General features: G+C 38.9%; 1 pseudogene; it reads left to right on the plus strand.

Annotated features, from left to right (window-relative positions):
* The first annotated feature begins 191 nt into the window (after window positions 1-191).
* On the plus strand, window positions 192-18,950 carry LOC115225174 (annotated as a pseudogene).
* Window positions 18,951-26,792: the final 7,842 nt, after the last annotated feature.

Raw genomic sequence — 26,792 nt, forward strand, 5'->3', positions numbered from 1 at the left:
CGGCCACGCTCGGATGGTGTTTTTTATGTGCCACCGACACAGGTGCCAGACGAGGCTGGCAGACGGCCACGCTCGGATATGGTGTTTTCGGTGTTTTTCTTATGTGCCACCGACACAGGTGCCAGACGAGGCTGGCGAACGGCTACGATCGGATGGTGTTTGTTACGTACCCAAGGCACGGAGGCCAGTCGATGCGTTACCGGCTACGGTCCCTTTCGGATGGTTTTCTTATGTGCCACCGGCACTGGTAACACAAGGATACAAATTCCATTGATGTTCATCTATTTTGATTTGGTTTGACTTGATTCGATTTGACTTTGATTTGATTTGCCTCAACAGATCTTCACAAGTGTCACAAGCAGGAAATTATGCACAGGTGGACTGACTACGTCCCAGGTAGGGGCCACGGGTTATGGCTTCACTAGTCTTGCCGGGTCTTCTCACGCACAGCATACTTCCATAGGTCTCGGTCTCTAGTCATTTCCATGGTGAGACCTAACGTTCGAAGGTCGTGCTTCACCACTTCGTCCCAGGTTTTCCTGGGTCTACCTCTTCCACGGGTTCCCTCAACTGCTAGGGATTGGCACTTTCTCACACACCTATCTTCATCCATTCTTGCCACATGACCATACCAGCGCAATCGTCTCTCTTGCACGCAACAACTGATGCTTCTTAGGTACAACATTTCTCTCAGGGAACTAACACTCTGTCGAGTAAGTACACTGACATTACACATCCATCGGAGCATACTGGCTTCATTCCTCATGAGCTTACGCATGTCCTCAGCAGTCATGGCCCATGTTTCACTGCCATGTAGCATGGCAGTTCGAACACATGCATCATACAGTCTGCCCTTTACTCTGAGCGAGAGGCCTTTAGTCACCAGCAGAGGTAAGAGCTCCCTAAACTTTGCCCAGGCTATTCTTATTCTAGCAGTTACACTCTCAGCGCACCCACCCCCACTACTGACTTGGTCACCTAGATAACGGAAGCTATCAACTACATCTAATTTTTCCCCCTGGAAAGTGACGGAAGTTGTTTTCTGCAGATTTTCGGAGGTCAATGCTCCCGAGCATCTGCCACATATAAAAACTATCTTCCCAGTTAGCCTACCTTTGACATTGCTGCACCTCTTCTGTGTCCATAGCTTACACTGGGTACATCTTATAGAGTTTCCACCTACACCTTTTCTACAGATCGAGCAGGGCCATCTTCCTGAGGACATTTGTGGATTGCCTACCTTTCTACTTATTAGTACTTTGGATTTAGCTAGGTTGACTCTAAGGCCCCTCGATTCTAAACCCTCCTTCCACACCTGGAACTTCTCCTCCAGTTCTGATAGTGACTCAGCAATTAGAGCGAGGTCGTCAGCATAGAGGAGCTCCCAGGGGCAACCTGTCTTGAATTCCTCTGTTATTGCCTGGAGGACTATGATAAATAGGAGGGGGCTGAGTACTGAACCCTGGTGGACCCCAACCTCTACTTTGAATTCTTCTGTGTACATGTTGCCAACCCTAACCTTGCTTACGGCATCTCTGTACATGGCTTGCACAGCCCTCACCAGCCATTCATCTATCCCTAGTTTCCTCATTGACCACCAGATGAGGGATCGGGGGACCCTATCAAAGGCTTTCTCCATGTCAACGAAAGCCAGGTACAGGGGCTTATCTTTGGCTAGGTATTTCTCCTGCAGCTGCCTTACCAGGAATATAGCATCAGTGGTGCTTTTCCCTGGCACAAACCCAAACTGCATTTCATCTAAACTAACTCTCTCTCTAATTAGTTGGGCTATGACCCTCTCCGTAACCTTCATTACCTGATCCAACAGCTTGATACCTCTGTAATTATTTGTATCTAGGGCATCACATTTACCTTTGTAGCAGTTGACTAGTACGCTGCTACACCAGTCATTGGGTATGACTCCTTCGTGTATCACCTGGCTGACTATACGGGTGACTAGGTTATAGCCGACACTGCCAGATATTTTGAGCATCTCTGCAGTAATTCCTGATGGGCCTGGGGCTTTCCCTGTCTTCATGCTTCTAATTTCCTTAGCTACCACGGAACTATCAACTCGGATAGCTGGTCCCTCTGTTGGGTCAACATTCGGCAGACTCTCTTTATCCCATTCATTTTCTTTATTCAGCAACCTTTCATAGTGGCATCTCCAAACCTCTCTCTTTGCATCTGTGGTAAGTCATTCTCTCAAAGTGGTAATCTAAGAAGGCACAGACGTGTTCATACTGGGGAAAAGCCGCATCAGTGTGATGTCTGTAGTAAATCATTTTCTGACAATAGCTCTTTAACTCATCACAAATTTATTCATACTGGGGAAAAGCCGCATCAGTGTGATATCTGTGGTAAATCATTTTCTTGAAGTGCTGACGTACCTAAACACAAACGTACTCATACAGGAGAGAAACCATATCAGTGTGATATCTGTGGTAAATCATTTTCTCGAAGTGCTGACTTACCTAAACACAAACGTACTCATACAGGAGAGAAACCATATCAGTGTGATATCTGTGGTAAATCATTTTCTTGAAGTGCTGACGTACCTAAACACAAACGTACTCATACAGGAGAGAAACCATATCAGTGTGATATCTGTGGTAAATCATTTTCTCGAAGTGCTGACTTACCTAAACACAAACGTACTCATACAGGAGAGAAACCATATCAGTGTGATATCTGTGGTAAATCATTTTCTTGAAGTGCTGACGTACCTAAACACAAACGTACTCATACAGGAGAGAAACCATATCAGTGTGATATTTGTGGTAAATCATTTTCTCGAAGTGCTGACTTACCTAAACACAAACATACTCATACAGGAGAGAGACCATATCAGTGTGATATCTGTGGTAAATCATTCTCTACCAGTGGTGAATTAAATAAACACAAACTTATTCATGTGATATCTGTGGTAAGTCATTCTCTCATAGTAGTAAACTAAGAAGGCACAGACGTGTTCATACAGGAGAAAAACCATATCAGTGTAATTTCTGTAGTAAATCATTTTCTGAAAATGGCACTTTAACTCATCACAAATTTATTCATACTGGAGAAAAGCCTCATCATTGTGATATCTGTGGTAAATCATTTTCTCAAAGTGCTAACTTAGCTACACACAAACGTACTCATACAGGAGAGAAACCATATCAGTGTGATATCTGTGGTAAATCATTCACTAGAAATAGTAATTTGACTACTCATATACGTATTCATACTGGGGAAAAACCATATCAATGTGATATCTGTGGTAAATCATTTTCCCAGCATTCTACTTTAAACGGGCAGAAACGTATTTATACAGGTGAGAAGCCATATCATTGTGATATCTGTGGTAAATCATTCTCTCACGGTAGTGACCTGCCTAATCACAATCGTATTCATACTGGGGAAAAACCATATCATTGTGATATCTGTGGTAAATCATTTTCTTGTTTTAGTCATTTGTCTGGTCACAAACGTATACATACTCGGGAAAAAACCATATCACTGTGATATCTGTGGTAAGTCATTTTCTGATAATAGCAATTTAATCAGTCACAAACGTATTCATACAGGTGAAAAACCATATCATTGTGATATTTGTGGTGAGTCATTCTCTCAAAAATGCCACTTAAGTACACATCTAAGTATTCATACACAGGTGTAATCGTATCAATATCAAAATTTGTTACAACCCGGCAGGACAAGTGAGACCACAACCCATGGCCTCTACCTGGGATGTAGCCAGTCCACTTATGCATACCTTTCCTTCTTGGGACACAAAACTCTACTTGTGAAGACTTGTTGAGGCAAGTGAGAATCAGAATCAAAATCGAAATCAACCAACATCAATGGAAATTGCAGCTGTGATACCAATGCTGGTGGCATGTAAAAAGCACCATCCGATCGTGGCCATTGCCAGTCTCACCTGGCCCCCGTGCGGCTGGCACGTAAAAAGCACCATCCGACCGTAGCTGTTTGCCAGCCCCGTGTGGCACCTGTGTCCGGTGGCACGTACAAAGCACCCACTACACTCACGGAGTGGTTGGCGTTAGGAAGGGCATCCAGCCGTAGAAACATTGCCAGATCAGACTGGGCCAGGTGCAGCCTTGTGGCTTCCCAGACCCCGGTCGAACCATCCAACCCATGCTAGCATGGAAAGCGGACGCTAAATGATGATGATGACAAGAATTATGAATATTTTGTCTGCTAAAAGACAGGGTTTATTCCTCTTCAAGCTTGACATTATTAACATCAGTTTCTTGGATGTCAACATGAAATTCATGAATCACAACTTCAATATCATTTATATATCTAAATATATCAACACAGAGATGACTTTGGTTTCTGAAGATGATTGTGCTGGATTTTTGAGGAATTTGTTATGAGAGAATAAAGGAATGGGAATAAGGAATAAAAGTTTTAAGTGACATTGATTTTGTCTTTGTTGTGTTTTCATCATTATCATCCTCATCCTTCTTCTTCTTGTTCTCCGCCTCATCCTCCCTCTTTTTCTTTTTCTTCTTCTTCTCCTCCTCCTCCTTCTCCTCCTTCTCCGTCTTCTTCATCTTCTCCTCCTTTTTCTTCTTCTTCTTCTTCTTCTCCTTCTTCTTTTTCTTCTTCTTCATTGATTTTGTCTTTGTTGTGTTTTCTTCCTCATCATCATCCTCATCTTTCTTCTTCTTCTTCTCCTCCTCATCCTCCTTCTTTTTCTTTTTCATCTTCTTCTTCTTCTCCTTCTTCTCCTCCTCCATCTTCTCCTTCTTCTTCTTTTTCTTCTTCTTCAGTGTCCATTTCCTTTGCATGCCTGGGTGGGAAATTGTGACCTGAGCTGGCAAGCCAGAGTGCTGCTCCAGGTTCCGCTCAGATTTTGCTTGCTTTCTTTGGCTGTATGCCCTTAGGATGTCCATTGAGGTGAAAAACATTCTGTGCCTTATGAATATGTCCCTTGTTTAAGAAACAGATTGGGTTTATTTACATTTGTGAAGAAAAAAAGATAGCCTTGCCCCCACCCTTAAACCTAAAACAGATTGAAATGCAATAGATCGATACTAGGGTCATAATTATGGGTGAAAATTTCAACAGATCAATGACGTCTATTGAGGTGAAAACATTCTGTGCCTTATGAATATGTCCCTTGTTTAAGAAACAGATTGGGTTTATTTACATTTGTGAAGAAAAAAAGATAGCCTTCCCCCCACCCCTAACCCTAAAACAGATTGAAATGCAATAGATCGATACTAGGGTCATAATTATGGGTGACAATTTCATATGACACTGCAAGAAAAAACTGCCGTTCAAACCGAAAAGATCCGAATGTGTGAGTACACTTTATTGAAAGAATCTTGTAAAAATTTGAAAACCCTTGAAAGTGAAGTTCTTGACAGAAAGGGACAAAGAGGAAACTACAACGAATCCCACCAGTCAGTAGAGCCACCTATTGGAGAACTGAAAGAAGACAATCATGTAAAGGGAAATAACTTCTGCTACATTTCAACCCCGGTTCAACATTTAAATTATTAATTAAGGTGCTTAATTACTGATTCACTGACTCGTTGCTTATTTGTGAATACGGTAAGTTGATAAAGATTAACTTTAAGGCTGTAAAGGTGATAATACTACTACTACTACTACTAATAATAATAATAATGTGAATAATAGAATTCTGTGAACCTCTTTATGTTACAGTAATTACTTTTCGAAGCGGGAACCTGACAACAATTAAGAAAATGTGTCGGTAGCACGTTAAAAGCACCAACTGATCGTGGCCGATGCCGGACTCCCCTGGCACCTGTGCAGGTGGCACATAATAAGCACCCAATACACTTCTGGAGTGGTTGGCGTTAGGAAGGGCATCCAGCTGTAGAAACACTGCCAGATCATACTGAGACAACTTACAAATTACAATTTTCTCAAGAAAGCCAAGAGAAAAAATGTTTTATTTTGACACATTCTCCCAGTAAACGAAATTTTAAAGTGTTTAGTTAACTAGAAATTGTGTTGAAAACTGCCGTTCAAAAGGAAAAGATCCCTCAACAATGCTATTGATGAACGAAATATTGTGAAGCATTTTGTCTGGCATGCTAGTGACCCTGCCAGTAAATAATGGGATTATGTGAACCCTTCAATGTTAAAGTAATCATATAGAAGTGAAAACGGATCTTTTCGGTTTGAACGGCAGTTTTTTCTAGTGGTGCCATATGAAATTGTCACCCATAATTACGACCCTGGTATCAATCTATTGCATTTCAATCTGTTTTAGGGGAAGGGTATATTTTTTTTTTCACAAACATAAATAAACCAAATCTGTTTCTTAAACGAGGGACATATTCATACGGCACAGAATGTTTTTTTTACCTCAATAAACGTCAGTGATTGGTTGAAATTGCAGAAATTGAAGAAAAAAAACAACAAATATCTTACAAACCGTTGAATTTTCTCAATAAAGCCAAGAGAAACAGATGTTTTATAAACACATTCTACCAGTATACGAAGTTTAAAAGTGTTTAGTTACGTGGAAATTATTTTTAAAAACTGCCGGTCAAACCGAAAAGATCCCCAAGAGGTATCCAAGCATTGTTCTTTAGATGAGAGAGAAGTGTGAAGGAAGGACAATGATTGGACAGGAGAGAAAATGACGTCAGAAACGGATGGAAAGTGCAACGGCCTGACGTCACATCAGGAAGATATAAGTCAAAGATGCCTTCTTTCTTTCGGTGTCTGCGACGGGGTCCAGTTCGTGCGCTGGAAACGGTCGTAGATTAGAATATGTGAGTGTATATATTCTATATTACCTTGAAGGTAAAATCGTTGACAGAATGGGACAAAGAAGACACAGGAACGAAACGAACCAGTCATAGAAAATTGAAGAACTATAACCATATAAAGGGATATAACTTTCCTTAATTAATTAATTAAGGTGCTTAATTAACGATCGTTGACTCGTTGTTTGTATCTGAATACGGTAAGTTGACAACGATTTATTTTAAGGCTGTAATGATGATGATAATACCAATAATAATAAGGTACTACTAGCGAACAGTGGTCCCGGTGCGTGCACTCGCGTATCCGCGCTTGCTAGTCGTAAGTAGTCGAATCTACAATTTTGAAAACTAAGTAAATACATTATTTTTGTAAACAAACTAAGGTTAGGTTTAAAAAGTCGTTGTAGGATCGACTACATACGACTAGCTAGCGCGAGTGCGCGCACCGGGGCCACTGTTCGCTTGTAGTACCGCGCGCCTCTCCAAGATAATGACGCTTACTTGAGAGAAAAAGTTAGGAAATGGGAAATATATCCAGAATACATAAAGTATGGAGAAAATTAGAAAGATTGATCTATTTTTTAAATATTTTATGCTAAAAAATAAAATACGGAGAACGGGCACTCGCGAATATAAACAAACATATAAGGGTACTATTTAAGAAGAGAGGTCCCGGTGGGCGCGCTAGCTAGTCGTGACTAGTCGATCCTTACTTTGTATGTTTGTTTTAAAAAAATTATTTTCTTTGTTTGAAAAAATGAGCGTAACTTCGGTATAGGTACCGGAAGTACCAGATACATTTCAAGAAAGTGTCTTTTTTATACATATATGGGGGGGGGGTTATGGTTAAGGTTTGTGTTAGGGGTCGGAGAAAAGGGTTTCTGTTATCTTCAGAAATGTAAACAAAGCCACTCACGGTATCTATACCGAAGGATCGCCAAAAATTATTTATTTTGTGTTTTAATTACTTTGGTAGGTAGTCGTTGTAGGATCGACTAGTCACGACTCTTTTTAAATAGTACCGGAGAAAATTAGAACGATTAATCTATTTTTTAACTATTTTACACTAAAAAATAAAATACGCAGAACGGGCACTCGCGAATATAAACAAACATGTATGTACGTATACGTATGTATTTATGCATATATATGTATTATTATGTATACATATATGTGTGTGTGTAAGGGTGAAAGAAATTGAATATTAATTAATAACATCAATTTCGTATGGATTTTGGCGTTTGGTTCAGCAAATTATGTTTTTGATATACTCTACCGATGATTCGAAAATGATTTGTAAGTAAAATTACACAATCTATTAACGATGAAACAATTGTATAGAGTTAATCCATTTTTTCGTTATTTTTCATTTGTCCTGCCCCCTTACATTCTTGGCGTGTTGAATTAATGCTTGAGAACAATTCTTTAGTGGTGGATTCCCTTTGCGGATCTATTTCTAGCGTTAGAGTGACCACATGTGGTCCTTCTCTTATTACTTGTATGTATATGTTTGTGTGTGTGTATACAAATATATTTGTAGTGAATCTTGCACGCATGAAGTAGATTGGATCCACCATAGCCAAAATTTTAATTAACCCTTCACCAAAATTTTTCATATGGCAGAACAATAGAGAAATCTCAATACAGAATGTTGTAAAAGTTTCAATGCCTCAATGGATTCTGACCCCTGCAAACATAGACATTAAATGGACGACAGTGTTGATGTTGTAAGATTTGCAATGTTGAATTACTATGTCGTTTAATGATTCTCTTTATCTCACTGCTTCTTTTTTTTTCTATTTCAGAATATAACATCCTGTTGATATGAAAGAAATTACTTCATTCAGATGTGCCTCTGATATTCTATAAGCTCCCATCAACCAAAGGAAGATGATATATTTATAAGGAGCATTCATCAATACATCAAACTCATCTCATAAAGGAAATCTGTGAAAAACAACAGCAAAATATTTCTTCTGGACGATGGAATTAACAGCAACAATTTGAAGTCTTTGCTGTCTGGAATATAGAGGAGATGATTGTTTTACAGGTTAATTAAGCTTGGATAACTTTACAAAGGGGCAGGCAATTGTCACCTCTTGATTTAGATATTAAGCAAGATCACAGATGAAAGAAGCATAGCATTAAATTATTCTCTGAAAATAGCAACACAAATATATTCATAGAAATGAATTTTTTTCCTATTTCAGAATATCATACCATGTTGATTTAAAAGAAATTTCTTCATTCAGATGTGTGTCTGATATTTTGATTGACTTTCATCAATTAAAGGAAGACCATATATTCATAAGACACATTCATCAAAAGTTCAGCCTCTTTATATAAATAAAATCTTTGATGAATGATGGGGAAGTATTTCTTCTGGATGATGGAGTTAAGAGCAACATGTTTTTTGCCATCTGGAATGTAGAGATGATGATGAACCTACAGGTTAAGTTTGAGTAACTTTACAAAAGAGTTAACCAATTTATATCTTCTGTTTTAGATATTAAGCAAGATCACCAATGAAAGTAACATAACGTTTAATTATTCTCTGATGCATTTGAACACAAACATTCATAGAAATGAAACAGATACTATCATTGTGATATGTATAACGAAATTATTCTCTCATAATGAATAATTCAACTAAAGCAAAAATCTCTGATAAAAGAGAGAAGCCATATCACTGTGATATCTGTGGTAAGTCATTCTCTAAAAGTGGCAACTTAACTAGTCACAAACGTGTTCATACAGGAGAGAAACCATATCAGTGTGATATCTGTGGTAAATCATTTTCTCGAAGTGCTGACTTACCTAAACACAAATGTACTCATACAGGAGAGAAACCATATCAGTGTGATATCTGTGGTAAATCATTTACTAGAAATAGTACTTTGACTAGTCATATACGTATTCATACTGGGGAAAAACCATATCAGTGTGATATCTGTGGCAAATCCTTTTCTGAGCCTTCTTCTTTAAAAGGGCACAAACGTATTCATACAGGTGAGCAGCCATATCATTGCGATATCTGTGGTGTATCATTCTCTGAAAATAGCCATTTAACCAGACACCTACGTATTCATACTGGGGAAAAACCATATCAATGTGATATCTGTGGTGCATCATTCTCTGAAAATAGCCCTTTAACCAGACACCTACGTATTCATACAGGAGAGAAGACATATTGTTGTAATATCTGTGGTAAATCATTTTCTCAGCCCTCTACTTTAAAAGGGCACAAACGTATTCATACGGGTGAGAAGCCATATCGGTGTGATATCTGTGGTAAATCATTTTCTCAGCCCTCTACTTTAAAAGGGCACAAACGTATTCATACAGGTGAGAAGCCATATCAATGTGATATCTGTGGTGAATCATTCTCTTACAGTAGTGACTTACCTAAACATAAACGTATTCATATTGGGGAAAAACCATATCATTGTGATATTTGTGGTGAGTCATTCTCTCAAAAACGCCACTTAAGTACACATATGAGTATTCATACACAGGTGTAATCGTATCAATATCAAAATTTATTACAACCCGGCAGGACAAGTGAGACCATAACCCATGGCCTCTACATAGAATGTAGCCAGTCCACTTATGCATACCTTTCCTTCTTGGGACACAAAACTCTACTTGTGAATACCTGTTGAGGGAAGGGAGAATCAGAATCAAAATCGAAATAAATCAACATTAATGGAAATTGTAGCTGTGATACCAGTGCTGGTGGCACGTAAAAAGCAACATTAGAACGTGGCCGTTGCCAGCACCGTCCCAACTGGCTTCCGGGCCGGTGGCACGTAAGAAGCACCAACCGATCGTGGCCGCTGCCAGCCTCTCCTGGCCCTTGTGCCCGTGGCACGTAAAAAGCATCCACTACATTCACAGAGTGGTTGGCGTTTAGGAAGGGCATCCAGCTGTAGAAACACTGCCAGATCAGACTGCAACCTGGTGCAGCCTCCTGGCTTCCCAGACCCCAGTCAACCGTCCAACCCATGCTAGCAGGGAAAACAGATGTTATACAATGATGATGAGGAGGATTCTCTATTGTTTCCTGTGACAGACAGCTGTTCTTTTGTGTACTGGACATTTTCAATGTTTTGTTATTAAACATTTTGTAAAAATAAAATTCTTTGTGCATGCTTATTCTCTCTTTCTCTTTCTCTTTTACTTGTTTCAGTCGTTTGACTGTGGCCATGCTGGAGCGCCGCCTTTAATGCAGCATCTCGAACCCGGGACTTATTCTTTTGTAAGCCGAGTACTTATTCTATCGGTCTCTTTTGCCGAACTGCTAAGTGACGGGGACATAGACAAACCAGCATCGATTGTCAAGCAATGCTAAGGGGACAAACACAAACACATGCATATATATACATCTATACAACAGGCTTCTTTCAGTTTCCGTCTATCAAATCCACTCACAAGGCTTTGGTCGGCATGAGGCTATAGTAGATACTTACCCAAGGTGCCACGCAGTGGGACTGAACCTGGAACCATGTGGTTGGTAAGCAAGCTACTTAGCACACAGCCACTCCTGCGCCTATATCTATATTGTGATTACATTTTCTTTTGTGTTGACATATTTTCTGCCACATCTTCTGGGTAATCGGTAGCCATCTTATTTCTGGTGCCACTACAATCTTTCTATTTTCATGCTCCGCTCTCAAGGGGCAACCTTATAGTGACGTTTGGTCCCAGACACCATTTTAGGATTTTCATCCACGCATGCGCAGGGGTAAGAGCCTGCCGGAAGCCCCTTATGCACATGTGCAGTCATCAGCATCAGCTAGGCTTCACCGCTGTCCTCTCTCTCTCCCTCTTCGCCCCTGCTTCCAACCAAGCCGGACGCAACTTGACCAGCTCCGTGTGGCTGGAATTCTGAAGGCGATCCATGACTTCGGCGAATCTGTGAAGTATGCCTTCACAATCGTGATTAAAGTGTCTCTGCTGCTTCCGCACGAAGGCGACCTAGCTACTGATTGTCCAGAGATGTAACGCTTGTACAGACAGAACAATAAATATTGTTTTTTGTTCAGAGATCCTTGTTCTATTGATTTTTTAATGGCTTTGCGGGGTGACTGGGGTAATGTAAAGATGTGCACGACCACCCTTGGACGGTTTTGAATGACCATAGAAAGTGCGAGCCCTCTAACTGAAAAATTGTGGATTTGTATAAAGGACAGGCACACACAGACAGACATTTGGCCATTTATATATAGAGAGATGTTGATGTAATTCAGCCTAAGGAGACATCTACAGCTGGCTTCACGACATGATCTGTTTATATTCGCGAGTGCCCGTTCTCCATATTTTATTTGTTAGTATAAAATACTTTTAAAAATGGAAGACTTAGCAAGACCAGTGAGAACAGTCAAAATCAAAATCAAAGCAAATCAATTCATATATCAGAAAGCAGAACCAAATTGAGGTCGATCAACATCAGTGGGAAGTGCAGCTGTGGTTAAGCGAACCATCCGATCGTGGTCGTTTCCGGCGCCGCCCCGTCTATCCTCCGTGTCGGTGACACGTAAAAGCACCATCCGTTCATGGCCGTTTGCCAGCTCTGTCTGGCCTCCGTGTCGGTAACACATAAAAGCACCATCCGTTTGTGGCCGTTTGCTAGCTCTGTCTGGCCACCGTGTCGGTGGCACGTAAAAGCACCATCCGTTCATGACCGTCTGCCAGCTCTTTCTGGCACCTGTGCGGGTGGCACGTAAAAAGCACCCACTACAGTCACGGAGTGGTTGGCGTTAGGAAGGGCATCCAGATCTGAATGGGCTTGATGAAGCCAGCTAGATTCACAGACCCCAGTTGAACCGTCCAACACATGCTAGCATGGAAAGCGGACGCTAAATGATGATGATGATGAATCTTCCTAATTTTCTGCAGATTTAAGAATTATCTTTTAAATCTGTAGGTCAAAAGGTAAAAATCCCAGCGCTTCTCTATTTCCTTTCGTAATTGTGCATTATGTTGGGAGCGGGGCCATCTTTTCCTTCCCCATTGTCATTGGAAGAATTAATCAACCTTCGAATATCGAACACACGACACTACATTCCATCCACTGACGGTTCTCTCAAAGTAGCAACTTAATTATACATGAGAGAAAATAGATCACTGTGATCATCATCATCATCATCGTTTAACGTCCGATTTCCATTGTAGCATGGGTTGCACGATTTGATTGAGGACTGGCGAACCAAGTGGCAACACCAGGCTCCAATCTGATCTGGCAGAGTTACTACAGCTGGATGCCCTTCCTAACACCAACCAGCTGTAGAAACTCTACCAGATCAGATTGGAGCCTGGTGCAGCCATCTGGTTCGACAACTGTTCTCTGGGAATAATGGGGATCATTTCGGTTTGAACAGCAGGTTTTAAAATTTCTAGGTAACTAAAAAAATTTTTAACTTCGTATACAGATAGAATGTATTTATAAAGCATCTTTTTCGTTGGCTCTATTGAGAAAATTCTGTAGTTTGTAACATATTTGTTGTTTTTATTTCTGCAATTCCAAGCAATCAATGACGTCTATTGAGGTAAAAAAAAAACATTATGTGCCTTATGAATATGTCCCTCGTTTAAGAAACAGATTGGGTTTATTTACATTTTTGAAGAAAAAAAGATACACTTCCTCCACCCCTAACACTAACACTGATTGAAATGCAATAGATCGATACTAGGGTCATAATTATGGGTGACAATTTCATATGACACCGCTACAAAAAACTGCCGGTCAAACCGAAAAGATCCTTTTCTTTTTACACAAAGTAAATAATAAGGCGATGCTTCCATATATAAGTACGCACGTGACTTTGTTTACATTTGTGAAGATAACAGAAAGCCTTTTCTCCCCACTCATAACCCTAACACGTGGAAATCATTTTAAAAAGCTGCCGTTCAAACCGAAAAGATCCCAAATAACTTCCACACTGTAGAATTTTCTCAATAAAGCCAAGAGAAACAGATGTTTTATAAACACATTCTACCAGTATACGAAGTTTAAAAGTGTTTAGTTACGTGGAAATTATTTTCAAAAACTGCCGGTCAAACCGAAAAGATCCCCAAAAGGTATCCAAGCATTGTTCTTTAGTTGAGAGAGAAGTGTGAAGGAAGGACAATGATTGGACAGGAGAGAAAATGACGTCAGAAACGGATCGGAAGTGCAACGGCCTGACGTCACATCAGGAAGATATAAGTCAAAGATGCCTTCTTTCTTTCGGTGTCTGCGACGGGGTCCAGTTCGTGCGCTGGAAACGGTCGTAGATTAGAATATGTGAGTGTATATATTCTATATTACCTTCAAGGTAAAATCGTTGACAGAATGGGACAAAGAAGACACCGGAACGAAACGAACCAGTCATAGAAAATTGAAGAACTATAACCATATAAAGGGATATAACTTTCCTTAATTAATTAATTAAGGTGCTTAATTAACGATCGCTGACTCGTTGTTTGTATCTGAATACGGTAAGTTGACAAAGATTTATTTTAAGGCTGTAATGATGATGATGATAATACCAATAATAATAAGGTACTACAAGCGAACAGTGGTCCCGGTGCGAGCACTCGCGTATCCGCGCTGACTAGTCGTAAGTAGTCGAATCTACAATTTTTAAAACTAAGTAAATACATTATTTTTGTAAACAAACTAAGGTTAGGGTTAAAAAGTCGTAGGATCGACTACATACGACTAGCTTGCACGGATGCGTGAGTGCGCGCACCTGGACCAGTGTTCGCTAGTAGTACCGCGCACCTCTCCAAGATAATGACGCTTACTTGTGAGAAAAAGTTAGGAAATGGGAAATATATCCAGAATACATAAAGTATGGAGGAAATTATAAAGATTGATCTATTTTTTAAATATTTTATACTAAAAAATAAAATACGGAGAACGGGCACTCGCGAATATAAACAAACATACAAGGGTGTAAGAGTTAGCAGTTCCTTCTCTAAGCTTGGATTCGAAATCGAATCGAAGAATCATCGGTCGTCAAATACCAATGCATGAATCGGCGCGAAATTAAGAATCCCTTTGTTCTGACAGAAACTGATTGATCATCTCCCTTTGACCTCCGACCTGAGCAATGTCAGGATAAAGGGATTCTTAATTTCGCGCCTATAGATGCATTGGTATTTGACGTCCGACGATTCTTGGACTCGATTTCGAATCCAAGCTTAGGGAAGGAAGTGCTAACTCTTACAAGGGTACTATTTAAGAAGAGAGGTCCCGGTGCGCGCATCCGCAGTAGCTAGTCGTGACTAGTCGATCCTTACTTTGTATTTTTGTTTTATTTACTTTGTTTTAAAAAAATTATTTACTTTGTTTTAAAAAAATGAGCGTAACTTCGGTATAGGTACCGGAAGCACCAGATACATTTCAAGATAGTGTATTTTTTTCTTCTATATGGGGGGTTGTGGTTAAGGTTTGTGTTAGGGGTGGGAGAAAAGGGTTTCTGTTATCTTCAGAAATGTAAACAAAGCCACTCACGGTACCTATACCGAAGGATCACAAAAAAATTATTTACTTTGTGTAAAAAAAAATTATTTATTTTGTGTTTTATTTACTTTGCTAGGTAGTCGTTGTAGGATCGACTAATCACGACTAACTATCGCGAGTGTGCGCACCGGGACCGCTCTTTTTAAATAGTACCGGAGAAAATTAGAACGATTAATCTATTTTTTTAACTATTTTACACTAAAAAATAAAATACGCAGAACGGGCACTCGCGAATATAAACAAACATGTATGTACGTATACGTATGTATTTATGCATATATATGTACTATTATATATACATATATGTGTGTGTGTGTAAGGGTGAAAGAAATTGAATATTAATTAATAACATCAATTTCGTATGGATTTTGGCGTTTGGTTCAGCAAATTATGTTTTTGATATACTCTACCGATGATTCGAAAATGATTTGTAAGTAAAATTACACAATCTATTAATGATGAAACAATTGTATAGAGTTAATCCATTTTTTCGTTATTTTTCATTTGTCCTGCCCGCTTACATTCTTGGCGTGTTGAATTAATGCTTGAGAACAATTCTTTAGTGGTGGATTCCCTTTGTGGATCTATTTCTAACGTTAGAGTGACCACATGTGGTCCCTCTCTTAATACTTGTATATATATATATATGTGTGTGTGTGTGTATACAAATATATTTGTAGTGAATCTTGCACGCATGAAGTAGATTGGATCCATCCTTGCCAAAATTTTAATTAACCCTTCACCAAAATTTTTCCCACAGCAGAACAATAGAGAAATCTCTATAGAGAATGTTGTAAAAGTTTCAATGCCTCAATGGATTCTGACCCCTGCAAACATAGACATTAAATGGATGACAGTGTTGATGTTGTAAGATTAATGATTCTCTTTATCTCACTGTTTCTTTTTTTTCCTATTTCAGAATATAACATCCTGTTGATATGAAAGAAATTACTTCATTCAGATGTGCCTCTGATATTTTATCAGCTCCCATAAACCAAAGGAAGATGATATATTTATAAGGAGCATTCATCAATACACCAAACTCATCTTATAAAGGAAATCTGTGAAAAACAACAGCAAAATATTTCTTCTGGACGATGGAATTAACAGCAACAATTTGAAGTCTTTGCTGTCTGGAATATAGAGGAGATGATTGTTTTACAGGTTAATTAAGCTTGGATAACTTTACAAAGGGGTAGACAATTGTCACCTCTTGATTTAGATATTAAGCAAAATCACAGATGAAAGAAGCATAGCATTAAATTATTCTCTGAAAATAGCAACACAAATATATTCATAGAAATGAAATTTTTTCCTATTTCAGAATATCATACCATGTTGATTTGAAAGAAATTTCTTCATTCAGATGTGTGTCTGTTATTTTGATTGACTTTCATCAATTAAAGGAAGACCATATATTCATAAGGCACACTCATCAAAAGATAAGCTTCTTTATATAAATAAAATCTTTTACGAACGATGGGGAAATATTTCTTCTGGATGATGGAATTAAGAGCAACATTTTTTTTGTCATCTGGAATGTAGAGATGATGATGAACCTACAGGTTAAGTTTGAGTAACTTTACGAAAGAGTTAACCAATTTATATCTTCTGTTTTAGATATTAAGCAAGATCACCAATGAAAGTAACATAACATTTAATTACTCTCTGATGCATTTGAACACAAACATTCATAGAAATGACACAGATACTATCATTGTGATATGTATAACGAAATTATTCTCTCATAATGAATAATTCAACTAAAGCAAAAATCTCTGATAAAAGAGAGAAGCCATATCACTGTGATATCTGTGGTAAGTCATTCTCTGAAAGTGGTAATTTAAGAAGGCACAGACGTGTTCATACTGGAGAAAAACCATATCAGTGTGATATCTGTGGTAAATCATTTTCTCAAAATAGCACTTTAACTCATCACAAATTTATTCAAACTGGGGAAAAGCCGCATCAGTGTGATATCTGTGGTAAATCATTTTCTCAAAATAGCACTTTAACTCAGCACAAATTTATTCATACTGGGGAAAAGCCGCATCAGTGTGATATCTGTGGTAAATCATTTTCTCAAAATAGCACTTTAACTCATCACAAATTTATTCATACTGGGGAAAAGCCGCATCAGTGTGATATCTGTAGTAAATCATTTTCTCAAAATAGCAATTTAACTCATCACAAATTTATTCATACTGGGGAAAAGCCGCATAAGTGTGATACCTGTAGTAAATCATTTTCTCAAAAAATTGAATTGACTGTCCATAAACGTATTCATACTGGTGAAAAACCATATCAGTGTGATATCTGTTGTAAATCATTTTCTCAAAGTGCTGCCTTAGCTACACACAAACGTACTCATACAGGAGAGAAACCATATCAGTGTGATATCTGTGGTAAATCATTTTCTCGAAGTGCTGACTTACCTAAACACAAACGTACTCATACAGGAGAGAAACCATATCAGTGTGATATCTGTGGTAAATCATTTTCTACAAGTAGCTCTTTAACTCCTCACAAAGTTATTCATACTGGGGAAAAGCCGCATCAGTGTGATATCTGTGGTAAATCATTTTCTCAAAGTGCTGACTTACCTAAACACAAATGTACTCATACAGGAGAGAAACCATATCAGTGTGATATCTGTGGTAAATCATTTACTAGAAATAGTACTTTGACTAGTCATATACGTATTCATACTGGGGAAAAACCATATCAGTGTGATATCTGTGGCAAATCCTTTTCTGAGCCTTCTTCTTTTAAAAGGCACAAACGTATTCATACAGGTGAGCAGCCATATCATTGCGATATCTGTGGCGTATCATTCTCTGAAAATAGCCATTTAACCAGACACCTACGTATTCATACTGGGGAAAAACCATATCAATGTGATATCTGTGGTAAGTCATTTTCTGGTAATAGCAAATTAATCAGTCACAGACGTATTCATACTGGGGAAAAACCATATCAATGTGATATCTGTGGTGCATCATTCTCTGAAAATAGCCCTTTAACCAGACACCTACGTATTCATACAGGAGAGAAGCCATATTGTTGTAATATCTGTGGTAAATCATTCTCTCACAGTAGTTACTTGCCTAAACATAAACGTATTCATACAGGAGAGAAGCCATATTGTTGTAATATCTGTGGTAAATCATTTTCTCAGCCCTCTACATTAAAAGGGCACAAACGTATTCATACGGGTGAGAAGCCATATCAGTGTGATATCTGTGGTAAATCATTTTCTTACAGTAGTAACTTACCTAAACACAAACGTATACACACTGGAGAAAAACAATATCACTGTGATATCTGTGGTAAGACATTTTCTGATAATAGCAATTTAATCAGTCACAAACATATTCATACAGGTGAAAAACCATATCATTGTGAAATCTGTGGTAAATCATTCTCTCACACTAGTGACTTGCCTAAACATAAACGTATTCATACTGGGGAAAAACCATATCATTGTGATATTTGTGGTGAGTCATTCTCTCAAAAAGGCCACTTACGTACACATCTGAGTATTCATACACAGGTGTAATCGTATCAATATCAAAATTTATTACAACCCGGCAGGACAAGTGAGACCATAACCCATGGCCTCTACCTAGAATGTAGCCAGTCCACTTATGCATACCTTTCCTTCTTGGGACACAAAACTCTACTTGTGAATTCCTGTTGAGGGAAGGGAGAATCAGAATCAAAATCGAAATAAATCAACATTAATGGAAATTGTAGCTGTGATACCAGTGCTGGTGGCACGTAAAAAGCAACATTCGAACGTGGCCGTTGCCAGCACCGTCCCAACTGGCTTCCGGGCCGGTGGCACGTAAGAAGCACCGACCGATCGTGGCCGCTGCGAGCCTCTCCTGGCCCTTGTGCCTGTGGCACGTAAAAAGCATCCACTACATTCACAGAGTGGTTGGCGTTTAGGAAGGGCATCCAGCTGTAGAAACACTGCCAGATCAGACTGCAACCTGGTGCAGCCTCCTGGCTTCCCAGACCCCAGTCAACCGTCCAACCCATGCTAGCAGGGAAAACAGATGTTATACAATGATGATGAGGAGGATTCTCTATTGTTTCCTGTGACAGACAGCTGTTCTTTTGTGTACTGGACATTTTCAATGTTTTGTTATTAAACATTTTGTAAAAATAAAATTCTTTGTGCATGCTTATTCTCTCTTTCTCTTTCTCTTTTACTTGTTTCAGTCGTTTGACTGTGGCCATGCTGGAGCGCCGCCTTTAATGCAGCATCTCGAACCCGGGACTTATTCTTTTGTAAGGCGAGTACTTATTCTATCGGTCTCTTTTGCCGAACTGCTAAGTGACGGGGACATAGACACACCAGCATCGATTGTCAAGCAATGCTAGGGGGACAAACACAGACACATGCATATATATACATCTATACGACAGGCTTCTTTCAGTTTCCGTCCATCAAATCCACTCACAAGGCTTTTGTCGGCCTGAGGCTATAGTAGAAGATAGTTACCCAATGTGACACGCAGTGGGACTGAACCTGAAAACATGTGTTTGGTAAGCAAGCTACTTACCACACAGCCACTCCTGCGCCTATATCTATATTGTGATTACATTTTCTTTTGAATTGTCATATTTTGTGCCACAGTTTCTGGATAATCGGTAGCCATCTTACTTCTGGTGTCACTACAATCATTCTATTTTCATGCTCCACACTCAAGGGAGAGCCTTGTAGTGACGCCTGGTCCCAGACGCCATTTTAGGATTTTCATCCACGCATGCCCATGGGTAAGAGCCTGCCGGAAGCCCCTTATGCACATGTGCAGTCATCAGCATCCGCTAGGCTTGACCGCTGTCCTCTCTCTCTCTTCGCCCCTGCTTCCAACCAAGCCGGACGCAACTTGACCAGCTCAGTGTGGCTGGAGTTCTGAAGGCTATCCATGACTTCCGCGAATCTGTGAAGTATGCCTTCACAATCGTGATTAAACTGTCTCTGCTGTTTCCGCACCAAGGCGACCTAGCTACTGATTGTCCAGAGATGTAACGCTTGTACAGACAGAAAAATAAATATTGTTATTTGTTCAGAGATCCTTGTTCTATTGATTTTTTAATGGCTTTGCGGGGTGACTGGGGAAATGTAAAGATGTGCACGACCACCCTTGGACGGTTTTGAATGACCATAGAAAGTGCAAGACCTCTAACTGAAAAATTGTGGATTTGTATAAAGGAGAGGCACACACAGACAGACATTTGGCCATTTATATATAGAGAGATGTTGATGTAATTCAGCCTAAGGAGACATCTACAGCTGGCTACACGACATGATCTGTTTATATTCGCGAGTGCCCATTCTCCATATTTTATTTGTTAGTATACAATACTTTTAAAAATGGAAGACTTAGCAAGACCAGTGAGAACAGTCAAAATCAAAATCAAAGCAAATCAATTCATATATCAGAAAGCAGAACCAAATTGAGGTCGATCAACATCAGTGGGAATTGCAGCTGTGGTTAAGCGAACCATCTGATCGTGGTCGTTTCCGGCCCCGCCACGTCTAGCCTCCGTGTCGGTGACACGTAAAAGCACCATCCGTTCGTGGCCGTTTGCCAGCTCTGTCTGGCCCCCGTGTCGTTAACACATAAAAGCACCATCCGTTTGTGGCTGTTTGCCAGCTCTGTCTGGCCACCGTGTTGGTGGCACGTAAAAGCACCATCCGTTCATGACCGTCTGCCAGCTCTTTCTGGCACCTGTGCGGGTGGCACGTAAAAAGCACCCACTACACTCATGGAGTGGTTGGCGTTAGGAAGGGCATCCAGCCATAGAAACACTGCCAGATCTGAATGGGCTTGATGAAGCCTTCTAGCTTCACAGACCCCAGTTGAACCGTCCAACACATGCTAGCATGGAAAGCGGACGCTAAATGATGATGATGATGATGAATCTTGCTAATTTTCTGCAGATTTAAGAATTATCTTTTAAATCTGTAGGTGAAAAGGTAAAAATCCCAGCGTTTCTCTATTTCCTTTCGTAATTGTGCATTATGTTGGGAGCGGGGCCATCTTTTCCCTCCCCGTTGTCATTGGAAGAATTAATCAACCTTCGAATATCGAACACACGACACTACATTCCATCCACTGACGGTTCTCTCAAAGTAGCAACTTAATTATACCTGAGAGAAAATAGATCACTGTGATCATCATCATCATCATCGTTTAGCGTCCGATTTCCATTCTAGCATGGGTTGCACGATCTGATTGAGGACTGGCGAACCAGGAGGCAGCACCAGGCTCTAATCTGATGTGGCAGAGTTTCTACAGCTGGATGCTCTTCCTAACACCAACCAGCTGTAGAAACTCTACCAGATCAGATTGGAGCTTGGTGCAGCCATCTGGTTCGCCAACTGTTCTCTGGAAATAATGGGGATCTTTTCGGGTTGAACGGCAGGTTTTTAAATTTCTAGGTAACTAAAAAACTTTAAACTTCATATACAGATAGAATGTATTTATAAAGCATCTTTTTCTTTGGCTTTATTGAGAAAATTCTGTGGTTTGTAAACTATTTGTTGTTTTTTGTCTTTTATAAAAAAACATTATGTGCCTTATGAATATGTCCCTCGTTTAAGAAATAGATTGGGTTTATTTACATTTTTGAAGAAAAAATAGATACCTTTCCCCCACCACTAACCCTAACACAGATTGAAATGCAATAGATCGATACTAGGGTCATAATTGCGGGTGACAATTACAAATGACACCGCTAGAAAAAACTGCCGGCCAAACAGAAAAGATCCTTTTTTTTTACACAAAGTAAATAATAAGGCGATGCTTCGATATATAAGTACAAACGTGACTTTGTTTACACTTGTGAAGATAACAGAAAGCCTTTTCTCCCCCACCCCTAACCCAAACACGTGGAAATTATTTTAAAAAACGGCCGTTCAAACCGAAAAGATCCCAAATATCTTACAAACTATAGAATTTTCTCAATAAAGCCAAGAGAAAAATGTTTTATAAACACATTCTACTAGTATACGAAGTTTAAAAGTGTTTAGTTACGTGGAAATTATTTTTAAAAACTGCCGGTCAAACCGAAAAGATCCCCAAAAGGTATCCAAGCATTGTTCTTTAGTTGAGAGAGAAGTGTGAAGGAAGGACAATGATTGGACAGGAGAGAAAATGACGTCAGAAACGGATCGGAAGTGCAACGGCCTGACGTCACATCAGGAAGATATAAGTCAAAGATGCCTTCTTTCTTTCGGTGTCTGCGACGGGGTCCAGTTCGTGCGCTGGAAACGGTCGTAGATTAGAATATGTGAGTGTATATATTCTATGTTACCTTGAAGGTAAAATCGTTGACAGAATGGGACAAAGAAGACACCGGAACGAAACGAACCAGTCATAGAAAATTGAAGAACTATAACCATATGAAGGGATATAACTTTCCTTAATTAATTTATTAAGGTGCTTAATTAACGATCACTGACTCGTTGTTTGTATTTGAATACGGTAAGTTGACAAATATTTATTTTAAGGCTGTAATGATGATAGTAATGCCAATAATAATAAGGTACTACTAGGGAACAGTGGTCCCGGTGCGCGCACTCGCGTATCCTCGCTTGCTAGTCGTAAGTAGTCGATCCTACAATCTTTAAAACTAAGTAAATACATTATTTTTGTAAACAAACTGAGGTTTGGGTTAAAAAGTCGTAGGATCGACTACATACGACTATCTTGCACGGATGCGCGAGTGCGCGCACCGTGACCACTGTTCGCTAATAGTACCGCGCACCTCTCCAAGATAATGACGCTTACTTGTGAGAAAAAGTTAGGAAATGGGATATATATCCAGAATGCATAAAGTATGGAGAAAATTAGAAAGATTAATCTATTTTTTAACTATTTTATACTAAAAAATAAAATACGGAGAACGGGCACTCGCGAATATAAACAAACATATAAGGGTACTATTTAAGAAGAGAGGTCCCGCTCGGCGCGCTAGCTAGTCGTGACTAGTCGATCCTTACTTTGTATTTTTGTTTTATTTACTTTGTTTTAAAAAAATTATTTACTTTGTTTAAAAAAATGAGCGTAACTTCGGTATAGGTACCGGAAGTACCAGATACATTTCAAGAAAGTGTCTTTTTTATATATATATGGGGGGGGGGTTAAGGTTTGTGTTAGGGGTGGGAGAAAAGGGTTTCTGTTATCTTCAGAAATGTAAACAAAGCCACTCACGGTACCTATACCGAAGGATCACAAAAAAATTATTTACTTTGTGTAAAAAAAAATTATTTATTTTGTGTTTTATTTACTTTGCTGGGTAGTCGTTGTAGGATCGACTAGTCACGACTAACTATCGCGAGTGTGCGCACCGGGACCGCTCTTTTTAAATAGTACCGGAGAAAATTAGAACGATTAATCTATTTTTTTAACTATTTTACACTAAAAAATAAAATACGCAGAACGGGCACTCGCGAATATAAACAAACATGTATGTACGTATACGTATGTATTTATGCATATATATGTATTATTATATATACATATATGTGTGTACATATATATATATATATATATATATGTGTGTGTGTGTGTGTATACAAATATATTTGTAGTGAATCGTAAAGTAGATTGGATCCATCCTTGCCAAAATTTTAATTAACCCTTCACCAAAATTTTTCCCACGGCAGAACAATAGGGAAATCTCTATACAGAATGTTGTAAAAGTTTCAATGCCTCAATGGATTCTGACCCCTGCAAACATAGACATTAAATGGATGACAGTGTTGATGTTGTAAGATTTGCAATGTTGAATTACTATGTCGTTTAATGATTCTCTTTATCTCACTGCTTCTTTTTTTTTCTATTTCAGAATATAACATCCTGTTGATATGAAAGAAATTACTTCATTCAGATGTGCCTCTGATATTTTATCAGCTCCCATCAACCAAAGGAAGATGATATATTTATAAGGAGCATTCATCAATACATCAAACTCATCTTATAAAGGAAATCTGTGAAAAACAACAGCAAAATATTTCTTCTGGACGATGGAATTAACAGCAACAATTTGAAGTCTTTGCTGTCTGGAATATAGAGGAGATGATTGTTTTACAGGTTAATTAAGCTTGGATGACTTTACAAAGGGGTTGACAATTGTCACCTCTTGATTTAGATATTAAGCAAAATCACAGATGAAAGAAGCATAGCATTGAATTATTCTCTGAAAATAGCAACACAAATATATTCATAGAAATTAATTTTTTTCCCATATCAGAATATCATACCATGTTGATTCAAAAGAAATTTCTTCATTCAGATGTGTGTCTGATATTTTGATTGACTTTCATCAATTAAAGGAAGACCATATATTCATAAGGCACATTCATCAATACATCAGCTTCTTTATATAAATAAAATCTTCGCCGAACGATGGGGAAATATTTCTTCTGGATGATGGAATTAAGAGCAACTTTTTTTTTGCCATCTGGAATGTAGAGATGATGATGACCCTACAGGTTAAGTTTGAGTAACTTTACAAAAGAGTTAACCAATTTATATCTTCTGTTTTAGATATTAAGCAAGATCACCAATGAAAGTAACATATCATGTAATTATTCTCTGATGCATTTGAACGCAAACATTCATAGAAATGACACAGTTACTATCACTGTGATATGTATAACGAAATTATTCTCTCATAATGAATAATTCAACTAAAGCAAAAATCAATGATAAAAGAGAGAAGCCATATCAGTGTGATATCTGTGGTAACTCATTCTCTAAAAGTGGTAATCTAAGTAGGCACATACGTGTTCATACTGGAGACAAACCTTATAAGTGTGATATCTGTAGTAAATCATTTTCTGACAAAAGCTCTTTAACTCATCACAAATTTATTCATACTGGGGAAAAGCCGCATCAGTGTGATATCTGTGGTAAATCAATTTCTCGAAGTGCTGACTTACCTAAACACAAACGTACTCATACAGGAGAGAAACCATATCAGTGTGATATATGTGGTAAATCATTTTCTCGAAGTGCTGAATTACCTAAACACAAACGTACTCATACAGGAGAGAAACCATATCAGTGTGATATCTGTGGTAAATCATTTTCTAAAAGAGCTGATTTACCTAGACACAAACGTACTCATACAGGAGAGAAACCATATCAGTGTGATATCTGTGGTAAATCATTTTCTGAAAATAGCAATTTAACTCATCACAAATTTATTCATACTGGGGAAAAGCCATACCATTGTGATATCTGTGGTGAATCATTTTCTAGAAGTAACAATTTAACTGATCACAAACTTATTCATACAGGAGAGAAGCCATACCATTGTGATATCTGTGGTAAATCATTCAGTAGAAATAATAATTTGACTAGTCATATACGTATTCATACTGGGGAAAAACCATATCAATGTGATATCTGTGGTGAATCATTCTCTGAAAATGGCCCTTTAACCAGACACCTACGTATTCATACTGGGGAAAAACCATATGAGTGTGATATCTGTGGTAAATCATTTTCCCAGCATTATACATTAAAGGAGCACAAACGTATTCATACAGGTGAAAAACCATATCATTGTGATATCTGTGGTAAATCATTCTCCAGAAGTAATCATTTGTCTGGTCACAGACGTATTCATACAGGTGAAAAACCGTATCATTGTGATATCTGTGGTAAATCATTCTCCAGAAGTAATCATTTGTCTGTTCACAAACGTATACATACTCGGGAAAAAACCATATCACTGTGATATCTCTGGTAAGTCATTTTCTGATAATAGCAATTTAATCAGTCACAAACGTATTCATACAGGTGAAAAACCATAATGTTGTGATATTTGTGGTGAGTCATTCTCTCAAAAACGCCAATTAAGTACACATCTGAGTATTCATACACAGGTGTAATCGTATCAATATCAAAATTTATTACAACCCGGCAGGACAAGTGAGACCACAACCCATGGCCTCTACCTGGGATGTAGCCAGTCCACTTATGCATACCTTATCTTCTTGTGACACAAAACTCTACTTGTGAAGACCTTTTGAGGCAAGTGAGAATCAGAATCAAAATCAAAATCAACCAACATCAATGGAAATTGCAGCTGTGATACCAATGCTGGTGGCATGTAAAAAGCACCATCCGATCGTGGTCGTTGCCAGACTCGCCTGGCCCCCGTGCGGCTGGCACGTAAAACGCACCATCCGATTGTGGCCGTTGCCAGCCCCGTCTGGCACCTGTAATGGTGGCATGTAAAAAGCACTCACTACACTCACGGAGTGGTTGGCGTTAGGAAGGGCATCCAGCCGTAGAAACATTGCCAGATCAGACTGGGCCAGGTGCAGCCTTGTGGCTTCCCAGACCCCGGTCGAACCATCCAACCCATGCTAGCATGGAAAGCGGACGCTAAATGATGATGATGACAAGAATTATGAATATTTTGTCTGCTAAAAGACAGGGTTTATTCCTCTTCAAGCTTGACATTATCAACTTCAGGTTCTTGGATGTCAA

The sequence above is a fragment of the Octopus sinensis genome, linkage group LG27, assembly GCF_006345805.1.
Source record: "Octopus sinensis linkage group LG27, ASM634580v1, whole genome shotgun sequence".
In the NCBI taxonomy this organism is placed as follows: Eukaryota; Metazoa; Mollusca; class Cephalopoda; order Octopoda; family Octopodidae; genus Octopus; species Octopus sinensis.